At 34.6% G+C, this 21314-nt stretch overlaps 1 pseudogene; it reads right to left on the bottom strand.

Annotated features, from left to right (window-relative positions):
* Positions 1 to 9741: 9741 nt before the first annotated feature.
* On the bottom strand, positions 9742 to 20564 carry LOC107017878 (annotated as a pseudogene).
* Positions 20565 to 21314: the final 750 nt, after the last annotated feature.

Raw genomic sequence — 21314 nt, forward strand, 5'->3', positions numbered from 1 at the left:
TATAAAGTATTATATATTTATATTATTAATTAATAATATTATATTATTAAAAACTTCAATTGAAAATAGTAAATTTTAAAGTTTAAAGTTTATATAAGTTTGAAACTGAATTTAAAGTTTAAAGTTTATATTGAATTTAAAGTTTGAAATTGAATTTAAAATTTAAAGTTTATATTGAATTTAAATTTTGAAATTGATTTTAAAGTTTAAAGTTTATATTGAATTTAAAGTTTAAAGTTTATATTTAATTTAAAGTATAAAGTTTATATTGAATTTAAAATTTGAATTTGAATTTATAGTTTAATGTTTATAGTGAATTTAAAGTTTAAAGTTTATATTGAATTTAAAAGTTTGAAATTGAATTTAAAGTTTATAGTTTATATTGAATACAAAGTTTGAAATTGAATTTAAAGTTTAAACTTTAAAGTTTATATTGGATGTAAACTTGTAAAGTTTAAACTTTAAACCTTAAAATTCAATTTTATATTAATGTTTAAACTTTAAAATAATATTAAAATAATTAACAATTAAATTTGTAAACTGACATGAATTAGATAGAAGAGACTATTTAAAACGAAAATCAAGGCGAATAGCTGTATATTTATTCAAATAAATATATTGTACAATACAAATATTAAAAACAGATAAAGACTAAATAATCTAGGTATTGAATATTAATTATTGTACTAACAATTGCATTCTTTTTTAAATTCTTTTTTTAAATTTAGTATCATTTGAAAAGAAAGATTTTTGGAACTTGCATTTGTAGATCTTCTACAATTGCTTCCATGTCATAATCACTATTCTCACCAAATATTTCATCTATTTGGTCTTCTATTTAGCTATTTATTAGTGGTAGTCCGGTGTTTCTTCTTTCGGCATTGACTCAATTTTGAAACAACAGCGATATTTTCAAACTGTCCTTTGGTAATGCATATCGATGATATCCAATCATAAATCTCGCTGCACTAAAGGCTTTCTCCGAAGCGACCAATGATGCTTGAATCGCTAGCATATCTCGAACAATCCTAGCAAGAGTCGGAAATTGATTTTCACGATTCTTCCACCATACTAATATTGGAGGTTGAAGTTGTCCTTATTCATGCTAATGTTTTTCCTTGCCTGATTGAAATATAAATCAAAATCATTATTAGTAGAAGATTCAAGCTCAAGATATTCATCAATTCAATCATCCGTATCATCACTGTTAAGCTTAGAAGATGGAGGTTCAACTATTGCAATATTTATTTCCATAACTTTATATGCATTATATAAATCTCTAACTTTTGTATAAATGCTACTTTTACATTCTTCAACAATAGGGGTTTCATCATCTTTAATTTCTAAATTTACATAAATCTTTTCAACCATTCTTTCAACACCTCTTAATTCATAATTTGGGTTGAAAGTAGTAGCAGTCAAATATATTTGAAGAATAGGGAAAAAAATATTTTTTGAATTTTTCAATCATAAAAGCAAGTGAATCTTTAAATTGATCTTTTCCTTTATACTTTGCAAATTCAGATGAAATAGCACAAATATTTACTAAAACAGAAGAAATAGTAGGATAATATTGACCAGAGCATGCATTTGTTGCTTTATAAAAAACACTTAAAAATTCAACAAGTCCTTTTGTATTTTCCCAATCTTCAAAGCCAATTGTTAAATTGGGGTTTCACAATATGAGCATTAAAAACTAATTGTATCGGCTCTTGATAAATATAAACAACTTGAAGCATTTCAAATAAAGAATTCCATCTAGTGCATAATTCTTTTGGAACTTTTCTATATGCAAGTCCACATTCATTACAACAATTCTTAAATTCTGTAATTCTAGCTTTTACTTTAGCTTTAAAAATTCAATTACAAGCAAGTCTATTTTTTCACAAGAAACTCCAAGTTGAGAAATACCATCTTTTACTATTAAATTATATACATTTGCGGCACTCTTAATATGAAAAGAATCATTATTAATTGGACAAAGTCTACTTTTTAAATAATCGACTGCTCTTAAATTATTAGAAGCATTATCTAAAGTGACACTCATTATTTTATCACATATTTCATAATATTGTAAAATAGAGCCTACTTTAGATGTTATACAAGAATCGGTTTTAGTTTCTTCAACATATTTATACGCTAATATTCGTATTTTCATGTTCCATTCATGGTGAATCCAATGGACAGTAAGTGTAAAATAATCGTTACCATTAGGACTACGTCCCATATCAGAAGTAATAGATAATCTACCATCATAATAAGCAAATAAACAACAAAGAAAATGACAATATGCTTTTTGATATTTAAAAAGATCACTTTTAATTGTATTTCTTGGAATATATTCATAATTTGGGTTACATAATTCTCGAATATAATGAACAAAATCAGGATGTGAAGGGAATGAAAACGGCAAACCACAAACAACAACCATTTTAGCTAATTCTCCACGATCTTTTTTTTACTACACTTGCAGTGTGTTCTTCGACTAGCCGGGTTAGACATATTTAATACACCTTGACCATATTAGAACCTCCAACTCCCATAGAACTTTTAGGTATGGGTGTTCCATTTATATTAGCTCTTTCTATATCATCTAGAGCAAATTCTTTATTACACTTTTGTAAATGTGTTCTTACTCGTCTGGTTCCCCCTTGTGTACCCGTAGTTACATGTTTTTATGATAATTTACATTTAGTGCAAGTAACAGTAGTTTTTGCCTCATTTTGTATCAAAAATTTCCATACCAAAGATTTTTAACACGTATGGCGGTGACATTTGAAAAAGTAGGTAAAGAGGGGACTTCATTTTGTTCTGGTAATTTGGTAACCGGACTAGTAGGGGTAGGGATCACTTCATCTTCCACATTTATTTCTACTTCTTCTTCTAATTCTTCTTCAAAATTAGTATAACGTATATTTAAAGTCTCATGATCTACTTTATTTTCATAATTAAATTCAATAGGTCCTGGTGACATAAAAAAAGTTTCATTAATATAACTATAATCATTAGTATTAACTACAAATCTAGGTGACAAATTTTTAGAACTAGAGCTACTTACTCTCCCCCTATTATTTTTTCTTTCCGACATTGGTCTTTTACCATTATTTCTTTTCAAATTCATGTTCAAATTTAAAATAATTAAATATTATGAAAACAATCAAGATAATAAAAGAAATAAAATAACTTAATTAATAAACAAATAAAAAATTAAAGTTGAAAGTTGGAACAAATGTACCAAACGTCTACGTAAAAGTAGACGTATAATCAAAGCCGGAATGGAGAGAGGTCTATTGTAGGTTCTAAATTTCAATTTACTTCAAATAAATTTCCGAAATCTAAACTCCAAGTCAATATCACAATATAGTAATTAACAATTTATGAGAGATTTAAAATTGAGAGATTGTATAAGATGTATAAGTAANTATTATTTTTTTTCGACATTGGTCTTTTACCACTATTTATTTCCAAATTCATGTTCAAATTTAAAATAATTAAATATTATGAAAAACAAGAAAGATAATATAATAAAAGAAATAAAAAAACTTAATTAATAAACAAATGAAAAATTAAAGTTAAAAGTTGGAACGAATGTACCAAACGTCTACGTAAAAGTAGACGTATAACCAAAGCCGAAATTGAGAGATCCCTACTGTATCTTCCAAATTCCCATTTACTTCAAATAAATTTCCGAAATCCAAACTCAAAGTCAATATCACAATAAAATAATTAACAATTTATGAGAGATTTAAAATTAAGAGATTGTACAAGATGTATAAATAAGTAGGTAGTGGATTTGTGATTTAAAACTAAAAAAAAGATATATTTATAGTGTAAATGTGTTAGAAAGGGGTGGGGTGGGGGTACTTTTTGACCGTTTTGGGCCCCAGCCAAACAGATAAAAGGTCCCAAAGGTCGAATTAATGGATACTTAAAAAAGAAAGAGTTAAGAAAACCGGGTAAACCGGTTTCTTACCTTATCGGAACCGGTTCTTACCGGACCGGTTCAACCGGATTAAAAACCGGGACCCAATTTGGTAACCTGTCCGGTATCATGGGAGAACGATTCCTTATCGGTTCAACCGGTACCGGATGGACCGGTACGGGAACCGGAATGGAACCGGACCGGACCGGATAAAAACCGGTCTGTCTGCCACTCTTACTCTCTATATTTTCGGCTCCCGCAACAATATGATTGTGAGTTACGATTTATGGGATTTGTTAATTTTACAAAATTCTTTATAGGATAGAGGTACCTATGAAATGACTCCGTGATTGTCTCCGATGCTGGCAAAGACAAAAGAGACATCTCTATTGTTTTTAAAGTTTTCCCGTCTTCATCACCAACGTCGTTACTAAGACTGTACCAACACTTTCTACGTCAAGTTCAAGGATTAGAACCTCTCTCTTGAAAAATCTGTCAGGCTCTTTCTGAATCAATGTAATGTAAGTTCACTTTCATCATTTCGAGTCATATGATGAAACTGAGTGTGGGTATTTGATTGTTGAACAGATTCCATTTTCCCCGTCCTATCTACTTTCTTCAGGTCGACATATATTTACTTGAACCACTAAGAGTAGTTCAGCTGATACCACTGATTCATAGTGACATCAAACATCCCTCTCGGATAAAATTTCTCCTCATTTCGACTGCTATTTAGAATATTTTTACTTGCAATTGAGTTCTGTATATGTATCTGAATTCAAATCTACATGGCTCAAATAATGATTGGTTCCCCGTGGCCTCTGTTTTCTCCTTCGCTACTTCGTCTATCAGGCTTTAGGAGCAACTTTTTGTTGACAATAAGTAATTTTTTGGGAACATCCTACTTTTACTTTCTTAACTATTTTCGATCGATTGAGCATTGTGCTCCTCTGTAAATAGCCACACTGATAGCATAGAATTATATACTAAAAATAAGAGTAACAGTATAACTTGAAAAAATTTCCGACTATCAGGGACTGTTTTATTTTCTGATAAGATTTTGTTCACACAATCTTCTGTGTTATCTGGTGGACAGTTCAAAAAGAAAACAAAGGCGGATGCTATTGTTCACACTAGAATGTATTTTACGAGTAGGACGTCTTATGCACTAGGAAATTACTATGAAGACAGTGTCTTCCTTAGGGTGCCTACTCAAACCGGTTTTCGCATCCAAGACTCTATTTGTCACTGAGGACAGTCTTAATAGGTAGACATTTAGCTTGTTAATTAAATTAATTAATATGTAACAAACTATTGATAAGCGAAAACTAATGCTTTTATTCACAGGGAAATGCACACTTCAGAAACATCACAAACTATGAAAGAATTATGCTTATATTTGCTTCACTGGCTACATATATACTAGACTTGAATCCTGCAATTTTAAAAAATGAAAAATTAAAGTTAAAAGCTTTAAAGATGAAGGAGATGAGCAAATTCATTGATAAAGATCATATTGAATACCTGGAGGTAACACACCAATATCTTTTCTTGTGCCTTTTCATTCTCGTAAGAATTTTGTGTTCCAATTCTACATCCATCCTCGAAAAACATGTTGGATATTGAGTTGGCAATGTTATATATATTATGTACACTCCAATAACAAGTTTACAACCGTAACCGATGAGAACCGCCTACCAACTGATCATTGATGAATCTCCTCCTTCTTCATCTAGCTCAAGTTTGTGCTATCCTTTGACTATAGTCCCGCTAAGACTATTGTTGCTTAAATCCAAAATCAGAAGTCCAGTCATTTCACCCAAACATAGTGGGATTGTTCCCTCCAAATTATTGCTGCCCAAATCTAGCAGTGTAGTGGTTTCAGACTGACGATTGAGGCAATCTTTCCACTGAGATTATTGTATGAATGGAGTAGAAACATCGGCGCTGCTGGTTTAAGAGTGACTTTTGAATAGGACCTTGAAGCTGATTTTGTGTTAGAGAAACTGGACCCATTGTTTTAGACTTGAACTCTTGAATCTTTCCACTTGAAATGGTTATCACACAAGTCTAAATTAGTTAGTGAAGTGAGGGATAATATCCAGGATGGTATAGTCCCATTCAAGTGGTTTGATGACAAGATGAGTGATTGTAGGTTCTGCATACCACTTACATTAGAAGGAATTGAACCAATTATGGAATTGGATGAAAATTCTAAATCTTCAAGTTGCGTCCAACTTCTATTAAAGATGCCATCAAAGTTGTTATTTTCAAGATATATCGACCTGATCTTACATAATATAAAGAAATTGGAAATAGGTCCTTCAAGATGGTTATAACCAAGAGCCAAAGTCTCTATGTTGGTAAGATTCCATAGAGGTTTAGGAATAGACTCTGAGATATTACAAAAACATATTGCTAATGTACGCGGTGAAGTTAGACAATGACCAAATGATTCAGGAATCCTAAGTAGCATTCACTCTGTAGAGAACTTACTCCATGAGTGGTGCACTGCAATTCCATTTTGGCTGTGGGAAACCTAACAGTGAGCTGGGTATTGAATGATAAATCAAGAGATTCTAAGCTGGAAAGATGAAAAACTCCTTCGGGCAATGTCCCGTATAACTGTTTGCCTTGAAGGTGTAGAGTTGTCAAATAAGAAGAGAAATTCAGAGGATTGGTGGAAAGATGTTCACAACACTAAGGTGGAGATCTCTTAATCGGGTCAAGTTTTTAAGGAGCACTTCAAAAATGTGACATCCGAATCTAACACCATATGAATACCTCTGGATACAAAGAACTTGTAATTTATAAAGACTTAGAGATTTCTGATAGGTTTAGACCTGCAAATCTTGAATCCGACAAATCAAGATGCGTTAAACTAGAAAACTCACCAAATGTAGGCAAAGTGTACGATCCAGAGAAATTATTATTAGACAAATCAAACCTTTTGAGATTGGAGAATTGAAAGACAGAACTGTTGGAGTGAAACTTGCCTTGAAGTTTGCTGCAAGTGTGGTTAAGCTACTTTTCCTGTTGTACCGTCACAATAAACTTCTTCGCAAGAGCAACAATCTTTTCTCTTGTTCCATGAAAGAGTTTTTGGATATGACTGAATCGATTGGCCTGCCATGTAGAAAGAACGATCAAAAGCATCATGACCTATTATAAACATGTGCTTGAATTGTAGAAGAGCAAGAGCTTGATCTTTGGTTCGCTTATCAATTGGATGTCCAAAATGTTAGGAAAAACTAGAATTGTATAGTAATCAGAAAATATATTCTTTGTTAGAATTAGATTGATTACATAATATACATTTATAATCATATATACTTCTTCCTAGAATAGAACTTTTGAACCTACGATTGTATAGCTATAAATATGTGTTTGCTACTGTATCATCAAGATATTGAGAATACTATTTTTCAGAATATCTTTTGTCTTTCTAGCATGGTATCAAGAGCCAATGTTTAACAATTTTTTTTGTGCTCTTTGCTTTCTCACCTTGTTACTTCCTGCGTTCCTCTTGTCTACTTTGTATATGTCCCCTTTTTTTCCTGTTATATATGAATTCATAATCATCCTCGCACGATTTTCTCTCCACAAAATTGAATGGTTCCAATTTTTCTGTATGGGAATTCCATTTTGGAATTTTTGTTCAAGGAAAGGGCCTTTTGGGCAGATATATGGGTCTGCTGGTCTGCCAACAGATGAAAATGAGTTGGATAGATGGAATTTGAATAATGCAAAGGTAATCACTCTGATGCTGAATTAAGTACATCCTGACATTGCTATGTGGACTTAGACCATTTAGTTCAACTTCAAAGATGTGGCTCCACCTGCGTAACCTCTACCAAAAAAGCAATCTAGTACGAGAGTTTGAAGTGGAACACAACATTGCTGAATATACACAGGGGGACAAGAATGTTCGTTCCCGTTATGCCGTCTTGCAGTTACTCTGGTCAGAGCAAGATCAAGTTTCTGGGCTAGATATGTCTACGACAGGGCTTTAGGAAGTGCTGGGAGAACTCCAAAGGACAAAGATGCTACAATTCTTGATGAACTCCGGCCTGAATTCGAGTCAATTCGTGGCATTTTGTTGAACATAGAAGTCACACCTGCTCTTGATATTATGTTGGCAGCTGTCTTGCGTGAAGAGACCAGGCTTGGAACTCAGGCGGCCATGGAGTCGATGCCATTACCCGATGCTTTTCTTCATGGAGACCTACATGAAGAGGTTTACATGACACTTCCACTAGGTTTGCGCCGACAGGGGAGAACACTGTATGTCGGCTTCACAATTCTTTGTATGGCCTTAAGAAAGCATCGAGAAATTGGTTGCTCACATTTTCAGAAGCTATTCGTAAAGCTGGTTTTAAACAATCAAAGGCTGATTATTCCCTTTTTACCAAGGCGAAAGGTTCATCATTCAAAAAAATACTGATCTATGTTGATGACATACTTCTCACAGGAAATGATCTTCAAGAAATTGAACGCATCAAAGGTTTCTTCTCAAACGATTCCGCATTAAAGATCTTGGAGAGTTGAAGTACTTTTTAGGTATTGAGTTTTCTCGTTCAAAAAGGGCATCTTTATGTATCAAAGAAAATATGCAATAGACATTTTGCAAGATTCAGGAATCTTAGGAGCAAGGCCTGAAAAGTTTAACGAAATTTGAAGCTAACTTTATGGTATTAAACTGACTGATCTAACTAAATACAGAAGTAGTTGGCAGATTGATTTATCTCACCGTCACAAGGCCTGAGATTGTCTATTCTGTTCGAACACTTAGCCAATTTATGCATGAGCCTAGAAAACCTCATTGGAATGCTGCTGTGCGGATTCTCAAATATATCATGGGTACTCCAGGTCAATGTTTGTTATTTCCTTCCATAAACAATCTTATTTTAAAGTCCTTTTCTGATTCAGATAGGGGTAGTTGTCGAGCCACAAGAAGGTCTGTCACAAGATACTGTATTTTTCTTGGAAATTCACTTATCTAATGGAATCAAAGAAATAATTAGTTGTTTCTAAATCATCACCGGAGGCGGAGTATCAAGCTATGAAGAACACTTGTTTAGAACTTACAAGGTTAAGCTATATACTTCAAGACTTAAGGATCTCAAATATTACTCTTGCAACATTATTTTCTGACAATCAAGATGCCTTACATATTGCAGCGAATCTAGTCTTTCATGAGCGAACAAAACATATTGAAATAGAATGTCGATAAAATAGTTCAAGAAAAGTTGCACGGAAAGCTGAAAAAGTCCTCCGTATGTTCTACACACTTTCAATTAGCAGACATCTTTACAAAGGCTTTGGGAAAGATCAATTTGTAACATTGCACAACAAGTTGGGATTTCATGATATTCACTCTCCAACTTAAGGGAGAGTGTCAAGAAATACATATCTTGTACAAATATTCTTGTATATTTAGTTTCCATATTTTTATATCAAATCCCATTTATTGGGAATCACGATTTCTTACCTAAAGCTAGGCTAGATTGATTTGTATATTTATCAGTTTTTGAATAAAGAAAATCACGTCAACAAAATAAATCATTTTCTCTTCTTTCCAAAGATTTTTTACTAACAATTGAATATGCTGAATTTGTTTCTACATAATACAGATAAGTGATATCAAATCATGTTGAGTCAGTAACGGAAGAAAACACATGTGTTTATTTAAAGGGTAACAAACACCTTCATAAACATCACAAATTATGAAGTAGACTTGAATCCCGCAATTTCAAAAAATGAAGAATTAAAGTAAAAGCTTAAGGATGTAAAAAATATGATCTACTAAAGGAATAAGATCAAGTAAAATGCCCGGAGGTTACACAGTAATATTTTTTCTTGTGCCTTTTAATTCTTATAATAATTATGTGTTCCAATTCGGCGTCCATCCTCAAAAACCATTCTGGATATTGAGTTGACAACATTATGTATATTACCAATAGTCCAATAATTAGACCACAAGCATAACCCATGAGAACCCCCTGCCAACTGATCATAGGTGAATCTCCTCCTCCTTCTTCATCTAGCTCAACTGGAGTCGTTGTTTTTGGTACCCCATCACCAGCACCAAAATCTTTTGAGAGTGGAAATCCATGTAGTCCATCATTCCCTTGGTATGAACTGTTAAACATATCAAATTGTTTTCCTTTGTGTATGCATTCAACAAGATGATTGTGAGAGATATTTAAGACTTGTGAGCAATACAAGCGGTTGTGGAATTTCTCCGCTGATTCTATTGGATGAGAGATCCAATGATTCAAGTACATTTAATTGGTGCAGTGATGCTGGTATATTACCTTCCAAGTGATTATGAGATAAGTTCAACGTACGAAGCCCAATTAGATCTCCAATAGTTCTTGGGATATGACCTTCAAATTTGTTCCTTGAGAGATCGATGATTAGGTCTGTAGTCAAAACGCGAAGAAGTTCAAGTTCCAGTCCCTTTATTGTCACAATAAAGGAACTTGTGTAATAAACATACTACATATCTACTACACACTCTCGGGTTCCACTGTTCTCACAATTTATTTTCATGGCTTCAAAATTCTCTAAAAGGCTCACTGGTAGATCTCCACTAAATCCATTAGATGAGAGATCTATGATTCGAATTTGAGAAAGTTGTAAGTCGATGAATCTTTTATAGGGCCAAAGAACTTTTTTGATCTCAGTCTTAGAATCTTCAGATTAGATAGGGATCCCAACCATTTAGGAAATGTTCCATTAAACTCATTGCTACCTAAAAAGAACTTCCAACACGGTGCAATTGATCAGAGATTGCGAGACTTCCACTCTATATTATTCCCGTCAAATTTAATGAACATAAGATTGTTTCCTATAGTTAAAGTTGTATTCGTTGTCCCTCTAATACTATTGTTGCTTAAATCCAAAACCCAAAGTCCACTCATCTCACCCAAACATAGTGGGATTGTTCCCTCTAAATTATTACTGCCCAAAATCTAGCACTTGTAGTGTTAGATTGTAGATGGTTAAAGCAATCTATCCATTGATATTATTATGCGAAAGAACAAGATAATATAGATCGTGCTGGTTTAGGAGTGACTTTTGAATAGGACCTTCCAGCTGATTTTGTTTTAGAGAAACTCGATCCAATGTTTTAGACTTGAACTCCTGAATGTTTCCACTGAAATGGTTCACTTAAGTATAAATAACTTAGTGAATGGAGGGAGAATATCCATGATGGTATAGTCCCATTCAAATGGTTTGATGACAAGAAGAGTGAATGTAGGTTTGTCATACCACTTACATTAGAAGTAATTGAAGCTGTTAGGGAATTGAATGAAAAATCTAGCTCAACAAGTTGCGTCCATCTGTTAAAGGATAAGAACTCAAGTTGGCCATCAAAGTTGTTATTTCTAAGTGATAACCATATGAGCTTTCCAAATCTAAAGAAATTAGAAATTGACCCTTGAAGATAGTTATTACTAAGGTCCAAATAATCTATTGTTATATTCTAGGTGTTTTGATGATCCTCACAAATGAGGGGACCTGGTCCCTGTTAGAGTTCTTTCATCCAGATACAAATGGGGTACAACTGTAAATCTGTCATGTTAGGTGGTAGATGAAAACTGCAGCATCCTACACCAATAAGAAGAGAAGACGAGATTGTATGTTTCAATATCTAACAAATGCAGGGACCTGGTCCTTGGCAGAGTTCTCTCCATCTAATATATAATGGTGTACAACTGTAAAGCTGTCCTGTCAGTGGTAGGTGAGGCGCCAGCGTACTGAACCAATCAGAATGGAAGAGGTTGTTTGTCCAATGGTTATAACTCTTTATGGTTGATACTTTCAACATGACAAACAAAATATTAAGTTCATTCACTCAAGAAGAGAGAGAGAGAGAGAGAGAGAGAGAGGAACAAGTCTTTGTCAATAACTCAAGCATCAAAGAATGCAACAAAGGACCTGGTCCTGGGAAGTCTGCGCACGAGAAAAGGTCGAAAAGACAGATGTCAAAAGCTGCAAACTCTGAGAGGTTGGTGCACAACTTTTCATGACAGCGGGATCTCAGCCAATAACCTCCTCCCAACGTATAGTGTCCATTTGAATATAGTCTCTTCTCAAACAACACAAATTCAAATTTTGGCAAAATTAGTTTTGGACTTCGGAAAATCCAAAAGCTCAAAAAGCAAAGGCCATCTTCAAGAAGTTTCATCCTAACAGCAACACGGACCCGATAGAGCTACAAGTTATATAGTTGTCTTAGGATTATATCTTCCGTGCTTACATTGTAAATATGTTCCTAATATATAAAAGATTCAGATATTTGTTTCGAGTTTGTAAAAGTCTAAATCAGTTAAGGTTAACTGATTTGGTGGGCAACATTGTTTTGTTGCTTAGTCAAAAATTCTAAGTCATCTAGAGTTAGGTAGTTTAGTGGGCTGTGTGGTATACGCTTAGAAAAGTCTAAGTTATCTAGGGGTGATAGCTTATTGGGTAGTGGTGTATCCGCTTAGGCTCTTCAAGTAATAGGTAGATTACTTGATCGTGAGATTAATAACTTTTTCTCATATTTGTTGTAACCGGGTTTCACTTTTGCTTGAGAAGATTAGTGAAGAAGGTTGTAAATCCTATGCAACAGGTCGTGGTTTTACTCCCTTGAGCAAGGAGGTTTCCACATAAAATCATTGTGCAAATTTTAGTTACAACCATTTACTTTCTGCATTTTTTTCAGCTACTATTCTTGCTGAGTCAAGGGAATTGGTCTGTTGACGTATAGTAGATGTTGAGTAGTGTCTGTGCTTACATTCTGTTTTACTGTGTCAAGGGATGCACCCATTCTAACAAGTGGTACAGAGCGGGTGCTCTCTATCTGGTTAACACCAAGAGAGAAGTTCCTGCGAGAAATGGCGTCACTACATAATAATCAAAGAAATCAGTCTCCCACAAGACCTCCTCTTCTTGATGGTCAGTTTTATAAATATTGGAAAATTCGGATGAGAGACTATCTCATGGCTGAGGACAGTGAAGTATGGGGCGTCATATGTAAAGGTCTTTATGTGCCAACTGTGGAGGGTAAAGATGGAGATGTCACAAAAGTCATTCCCAAAATTCGAAAACAATATAATGACTCTGATAGACTATTAGTCCAAAAAAATCACAAATCAAGGAAGCTATTGATGTGTGGCCTTAGTGAAAATGAATACGATCTGATTTCATCTTGTGAATCAGCCAAGAAAACATGTGATATATAGAAAACAACTTATGAGGGCACTGAGGAAATAAGGAAATCTGAGCTAGATCTCTTTACTACTCAGTTTGAAAGTTTCACCATGAATGAGGTGAACTCATTCATGAAGTGCGCACCAGATTCTCCAACATCATAAATAAGCTCATGTTCCTTGAAGAACCTGTTCCTCTTGTCAAGAAAGTCTCTAAGATACTTGAAATTATTCCTAGGTCTTAATCAAATGATTTTATGACTGCTGATGAGACAAAGGCCCCTGAAGAGGCGACTCTAAAACACTATTTGAGCTTCTTCAAGTCCATGAGGTGCATAGAGAAAATGATTTTCTCATTCTGAAGGGCAAAGACAAGAGGATGGGTCTGATTGATTAGACTGATCAGAAGAAAGAAAATTATGTCAAGACTATAGAAGATAAAGATAAAGAGGGGGACCAGGTCCTTCCCAAGATAAGAAGAAGAGAAGTCTTCTTCAAAAAAATAAAAAGGGATATGGCTGCATGGGAAAAATCCTCAAGTGATTCAAATGATTCTGATCAGACAAATAATTATTTCACGGCAAAGTCAGACGAGAAAGATGCTGATGAAAAAGTAATTCTATATTATTTCAAAAAAACTTGAATACCTTTTCTACTAGCAAGTTGTGAAAGCTAGCAGTTGTATTTTTGATTTGATAAGTGAGTTGACAAGTGAGAAGGATCCCATAAACAACAGTCTAGATATCTCTCAAGATGGGAAAATTGCATTAGTTGCCCAAATATCTGATATTAAAAGTCAAATGCTTGTTCTAGAAGCTGAAAATCTGGAACTGAAAAAAAAAAGAGGAAAGGGATAACTAATACAACTTTTAAAGGAAAGAATGAGGCAAGCAACTTGCAGATGGAACTTGAGAATAAGCTGCACACTGCTGAAACAAAGACCAAAATTGCATTAGAAAGAAATCTTTTGTTATAGAGGGACCTGGTCCGTGTAAAAGAGGAACTGGAAAATCTCTCAAATAGACCAATTTCTCTAAAATTCTTATAAATCTGATCGGTCAAGACAACAACAGTAGAAGAGGGTTAGGCTTTGACATGATAAAATCCTCCTACAATCCTCAAAGCAAAAATGTTCCTGATGCTGACAATCTGTTGTGTGAGAAATGTGGTCGAGATGGAAATCTTAAGAAAGATTGTCCAATTTCGGAAAAAATCGAATGAAGTTCGTCAAATATTCCAAACAGCGCAAAAGAGCTAAAGAAAGACATGTGAAGTTTGTCTGATCTGAAAATAATCAAGAAAAGAAAGAAAGGGGACCTGCTCTTCGTGCTAAATTTGCCAGATTCGATAGTAATATGGAAATGGAGCTGGTCCTCGCTATCGTTTTAGCAAGAACACTTTACCCCCTTTGACAGGAAGGTTTCTTGTTATGCCTTTTGACAGTTATTGGGAACTCCGTTTGAAGTGGGTTCCTAAGTCTAACAAGTAATTCCTGTGCAGAAGAGAGGAAGTAGCCAATGCTGGTTTTTAAATAGCAGATGCTCAAAATATATGACTAAGAAGGTTACAAAACTTCCTCTCTCTCAAGGCACTTCAAGGTGGAGGTGTCTCTTTTGGCGAATGGCAAGAAATGCTACATTATTGGTGTAGATTTGTGATGAATGAAATGAAGTTAAGCTCTTATCAGATAACTTTTTTGTCACAAACTTTCTCTCTTAGGAGATGATCTTGATATAAAAGAGATGCAAGAACATGAATATTATTGATCTGTTTACTGCTCGTTATGACAGTCTCACTGACCTCAATGGTCGAGGTGAGAATGCTGAGGGTTTTCTTAAGAGACGTGTTCATAAGTGTTGCTTTGCTGCACAAACATGTGTCGGAGAAGCTGGTCCTAGTCAGCAAAAAATGATATCTGCAGATGACAAAGATTGTGATGATGATGTTAAGGAGAAACAGATCAGACTATCATTCGAGTGAAATATGCAGACTTTTAATCTTTCAAGAAACTTTCGGACTGAAGTGATAAATGTTACATGGGTTGTGACCAAAATGGTGATATTGAGAAGCTCAATCTCAATGAGGTTTCAAAGAGTATCTGTGGGATATTCATCCTCCAGTAAGGTTTATTTGGTGTGTCAAATTTGTGTGCATTGAAAAAGATGTTCATTAGATTTTTTTATAAGTCTTGAAGAAATGAGAGGTAAGTTACAAAACAAAGAAGATTCTGAGATGGAAGAGATGATTCAGATTTAGAGAGATGATCTAAACAATTAGCTTGCTGAAGAACATCCTTTTCATGAATCCAGCAATCTCAAGGAAGTGGATGCAGATGATGTACCTGATGAGAGACCCGGTCCTCTAGACATTGCTGAACAAAGATGATGCAGTTCAAACTGATAATGTGAATTCTGAAGGTAAAAATGAGGAAGCTGATCATTTTGAAAGAAGCAAATTCTGATAGTCGGTTGCCCAACAAGCTGATCGGTTGTTCAAGTTGCTCCATACCAATGGCTTCAAGAGAGGTACATATTTATGATGTCATCTTTGAGGTAATCTTTGAGGTGTTGTGTGAAGAATTTATTTCTACTTCACTCATTAAAAGTGAGTGTTAAAATAAGCATAATAGAAGAATTAAATCTCTTCTTGGAGCTGTACATCAAGCAAATCTCAAAAAGTACCTTTGGTTGTCAAGAATAATACATCATTGATCTGCTACAATGTCTAAACACACTTGAAGTCAAGACAATGAGAAGGAAGGGTGATGTCATCATAGAGTTTTATAAAATAGAGCATCAAGTGGATGACATCTTCACCTTAGGCTTAAGTAAGGACCAGCTTGTCAAAAATATGTATGTACTCTTAGTGGCTTAGCTGAAGGGAAGAAGATATCGCAACATGATCAGAGCAATTGCTGTCTGAACATTGGAAGGGACCTGGTACCGGTTCAGAGAAGCTGCTGAAAGAGTTTCATGTTTTGGGTGCCTAGACAATTCATACTTTCTTGGGCACTAACTTGAAGGTGGATGCTGATCAATCGAGTGCAAAAACTCTACTCATGTAGAAAGTAAAATATTTTGAAGGTTGTTGAGAAAATCTTAAGTCATCTGAAGAAGATAAAGGACATGGTTCTATTCTGTCCATCAGGAGACTTTTTGATTTGGAGTATATGGTGTTGTTGATTATGTTGGGTATCAAGCTGTTAGAAAGAGTACCTCAAAAGTAAATTATGTTATGCGCTGATCTTTCACTCATGTGGAATTAAAAGGCAAGATTCAATTTCTCTTTCATCAACTAATACAATAAATGTAGCAAGGGTATCTTGATGGACTCAACTCTTATGGAACAAGCAGCAACCTGAAGTTCACAAACACTTGGCTAAAATAACCATGCTGATGATGGCAATGCTAAAACCTTCCTAAACGGATCCTGCCTGAAGCAATCAATTCTTTCATGACTATGAATAAGGGAGCAGGTATCCTTGCTTTTCAGTTATGTATGTTTTAGCAAGTTCAGTTTAATACCTTTTGTAGGTATACACACATGGAAAAAGGGATGAAGGAAAAGGGAGGTCAGGATAGATCTAGGTAATGACATTCAAACTACAGAGAAGGACTTGGTCCTTTCTCGAAGGTTAACAATCTTAACATTGCAGTTTGAATTATGCATGAGAACCATTGCAATTTCCATATGTCTGTCATTCAGGAATCTGAATGTTGTCTTATCTTTTGAGTACCAAAATGATATTTCCTTTCTCTTTTTTCTTATATTCCATATTTCTTTTATTTCCCAAGAAAAATCAAGTTACCTTCCAAATATCAGGTGTTTAGAAATTATCTTTTCTCTTCTCTCAAAACACACTTCAAATTGTTTACCCTTTATTCTTACTAGATAATTCACTCATGAAATGTTTTAAGTGTGAAGAGGCTTTTAGTCCTCCAAGAAAAATGAAGAAGTGGAAAAAATAATGTTCAAAAAGGGATAAGTTGATATTCTGCGAACTCAAGGTAATCTGAAAAGGAAGGTGTCTATATGATAAAAAAAAGAGGATAAAAAGAAAGAAATTAAATTTTCTTCTTGGTTCCTTAACTAGTGTTCAATTCATCTTGGAGGCCTTGAGTGAGTTTGTGTTACCAATCTGTTTGGTTCCTCCTAAAGGCTTTGCTTTTGAAACAACACTGGGGCTTACCTCTCTATGTCAGTCCTCATTCCTCTTTTTTGGCATTATTCTGGTTTTCATTTGTAATCACATTTGCAATGCTTTGATCGCTGATATTTTGTTTATGGATGGAAAATGTCTTGTTTCTACTGACCTGTCTCATTACTTTATGCCTTTTTACTCATGCTCAGTGTTGCCCAAGTGGCCATGAATTTGCTTGAATTGCATTTCTGTCAACTTGGTTTACTACTTTAACCCTTTTTTATGATGTCAAAAGGGGAAAAGTTTTTAATGTAAGGTATGAGATAAATCGTGTTATAAATGCTTGAAGAAGTATGACATCAATGGTGTTATCACTGCTGGAAGAAGACACGGGTCATGCCGATAGGGGAAATCAATGCTAGCAACTTGAAGAGGAAATGGTTTTGCCAACGGGGGAATCAATTCTAGCTACCTGAAGAGGACCTGGTCCTGCAGACAGGGGGAAGAAATTGAACAAGTTTGTCATCATCAAAAAGGGGGGAAATGCTATGTTGTTGTTTTGATGAGTTGACAAACTTGGGGATGATTCAACTCTAGTTACCCAAAGAATTCTTGTTGATAAGGGAACTAATGAATAAGTATGTCATCATCAAACAAGGGAAAATTCTATGTTGATGTTTTGATGATTTGACAAAGTTTGGGGATGATTCAACTCAAGCTACCCCAATAATTATTGTTGACAAGGGAACTGGTGAATAAGTATGTTATCATCAAAAAGGGGGAAAATGTTAGTTCGAAGCTGAGTTGAAGATGTTAGATCGAACTCGATATGAAGTTTTGATGACTTAACAAATTTATTGATCTAATAAGGAACCATATTTTTGTTGTTGGAACTGATGACACTGAGATGAATGATAAACTCAGTCTGAGGTATATTTTGTGTGCTATAATCAAAAAGGGGGAAAATGTTATATTCTAGGTGTTTTGATGATCCTCACAAATGAGGGGACTTGGTCCCTGTCAGAGTGCTCTCATCTAGATACAAATGGGGTCCAACCGTAAATCTGTCATGTTAGGTGGTAGGTGAAAAGTGCAGCATCCTACACCAATAAGAAGAGAGGACGAGATTGTATGTTTCAATATCTCACCAATGCAGGGACCTGGTCCCTGGCAGAGTTCTCTCCATCTGATAAATAATGGTGTACAACTGTAAAGTTGTCCTGTCAGTGGTAGGTGAGGCGCCAGCGTACTGAACCAATCAAAATGGAAGAGGTTTTTTGTCCAATGCTTATAACTCTTTATGGTTGATAATTTTAACATGACAAAAAACATATTAAGTTCATTCATTCAAGAAGAGAGAGAGAGAGAGAGAGAGAGCAGCAAGTCTTTGTCAAGAACTCAAGCATCAAAGAACGCAGCAAGGGAACTGGTCCTGGGAAGTCTGCGCACGAGAAAAGGATGAAAAGACAGCTGTCAAAAGCTACCAACTCTGAGGGGTTGGTGCACAACTTTTCATGACAGCAGGCACTCAGCCAATAGCCTCGTCCCAACGGTTTGTGTCCATTTGAATATAGTCTCTTTTCCAACAACACAAATTCAAGTTTTGGCAAAAAAAGTTTTGGATTTCAGAAAATCTAAAAGCTCAAAAAGCAAAGGCCATCTTCAAGAAATGTCATCCTAACAGCAACAAGGACCTGAAAGATCTACAAGCTATATAGTTGTATTGGGATTATATCTTCCGTGCTTACATTGTAAATATGTTCCTAATCTATAAAGAATTCATATATTTGTTTCGAGTTTGTAAAATTTTAAATCAGTTAAGGTTAACTGATTTAGTGGGCAACATTGTTTTGTTGCTTAGTCAAATTCTAAGTCATATAGAGTTAGGTGGTTTAGTGGGCGGTGTGGTATCCACTTAAGAAAGTATAAGTTATCTAGGGGTGATAGCTTAGTGGGCGGTGTTGTATCTGCTTAGGCTCTTCAAGTAATAGGCAGAGTACTTGATCGTGAGATTAATAACTTTTTCTCACATTAGTTGTAACCGGGTTTCACTTTTGCTTGAGAAGATTAGTGAAGACGGATCCAAATCCTGTGCAACAGGTCGTGGTTTTACTCCCTTGAGCAAGTAGGTTTCTACGTAAAATCATTGTGCAAATTTTAGTTACAGCCATTTAATTTTTGCATTTGTTTCAGCTACTGTTCTTGCTGAGTCAAGGGACTTGGTCCGTGGACGTATAGTAGATGCTGAGTAGTGTCTGTGCTTACATTCTGTTCTTACTGTGTCAAGGGACCTGGTCCATTGACTATAAGTGGACGCACCCATTCTAACATCTATGTTGGTGAGATTCCATAGAGGCTTAGGAATAGAGCCTGAGAGATTACAAGAACCTATAATCAATGTACGCAGTGAAGTTAGATGACCAAATGATTCAGATATCCTACCAGTAGCATTCAAACCACTAAGATCTAACTCCATGAGTGATGCACTAGTATTCCACTTGATTGTGGGAAACCTAATAGGGAGCTGGGGATTGTCTGATGAATAAAGATATTCTAAGATAGAAAGGTGGAAAGCTCCTTCGGGCAATGTCCTATATAACTCAGTGTTATCAAGAGTTAGAGTAGTTAAATAAGAAGATAAATTTTGAGGAATGGTGGAAGAGATGTTCACAGAGATAAGGTAGAGCTCTCTTAATCAGGTCAAGTTCTTTAGGAGTAGTTCAAAATTGTCAGATTCGAATCTATGCTCATTTGGATAATTACTCTCCATACAAAAAACATGTAATTTAGAAAGAAGAGATATTTCTGCTGGGATTATTCCTGTAAAATTTGAATATGATAAATCAAGATGCGTCAAACTAGAAAGCTCACTAAATTTAGGTGAAATGAGTGATCCGGTAAAATCATTATCAAACAATCAAGCCTTTTGAGATTGGAGAGCTTAAAGAGGCTACTGTTGAAATGAAACTCTCCTCGAAGTTGGTTTCAACTGAGATAAAGCTCAATAACTTGTCCCGTCATCCTGTCACAAAGAACTCCATCCCATGAGCAACAATCTGCGCTCTTGTTCCACGAAAGAGTTTTTAGATATGACGGTTTACCTGTTATGGTGAAACAAATGTTCAAAAGCATAATGACTTAGTGTAAACATGTGCTTGAAATGTAGAAGAACAAGAGCTTGATATTTGGGGCACAAATGAGGTAAGGATGAAGAGAAAGAAAGATGACAGAGGAAGGGAAATAGCGTAAAAAATACAAGGTTTATGTAGCCCATTGTTGCACTAAAATGTTCAAAAAATTCTTTGTTTTCTTACTCTATTAAATAACTTTGATAAGGTATATATAGCACAAATTAAGAAAATAAATTCAAATTTTGTGTGGTCAATTGTATATGCTGAGTACAATGAAAAAGAAACTTCTATAAGAGTATTAGTTGGTGCATAGACCCTTGACCAAAACATTTCCAATTTATTTTGATTAGTTGGGATAAGTGTATTGTTTGGTGTATAGACATTGACAACAACATTTCATGTAAAAAAATCCATTTTTTATTAAATAACAATATCATGCTCAATTAAATCTACCATAATTAATTGGCTTTAAATGATGTGATGCCATAATGTCAACAATATGTGTGAAAACGTGCGCATGTTTTGTGCACCGAACTCCCAAATTGAAAGGCATTTTAATCAAGAATATTATGTCATTCATTAATAAAGAACGAACACTTTATGAAACCTGTTATTTTCAAAAAATTAAAGAATCAAATAAAAATATTTGAGGTAATAAGCATTTGTAATTAAACTAAAAAGAAAAACCTCAAGTTAATGCACAATCATTGAACAAAAAAATCGAAATGTAATAATACAAAATTTGTGCAAGTAGTCTTAACCCAACTAATACACAATGTGGAATTTCGCTCCTTGAGGATATTATCTTCTGACCCAATTATACGCAATGTGGAATATTGCTTTTTGAGAATACTAGCTTCTTCTTTTTTGATTTGTAATCAGGTGTCTGGTACACATATTAGAGTTCGACTATTTTA

This window comes from Solanum pennellii, chromosome 1 (assembly GCF_001406875.1).
Source record: "Solanum pennellii chromosome 1, SPENNV200".
Taxonomy (NCBI): Eukaryota; Viridiplantae; Streptophyta; class Magnoliopsida; order Solanales; family Solanaceae; genus Solanum; species Solanum pennellii.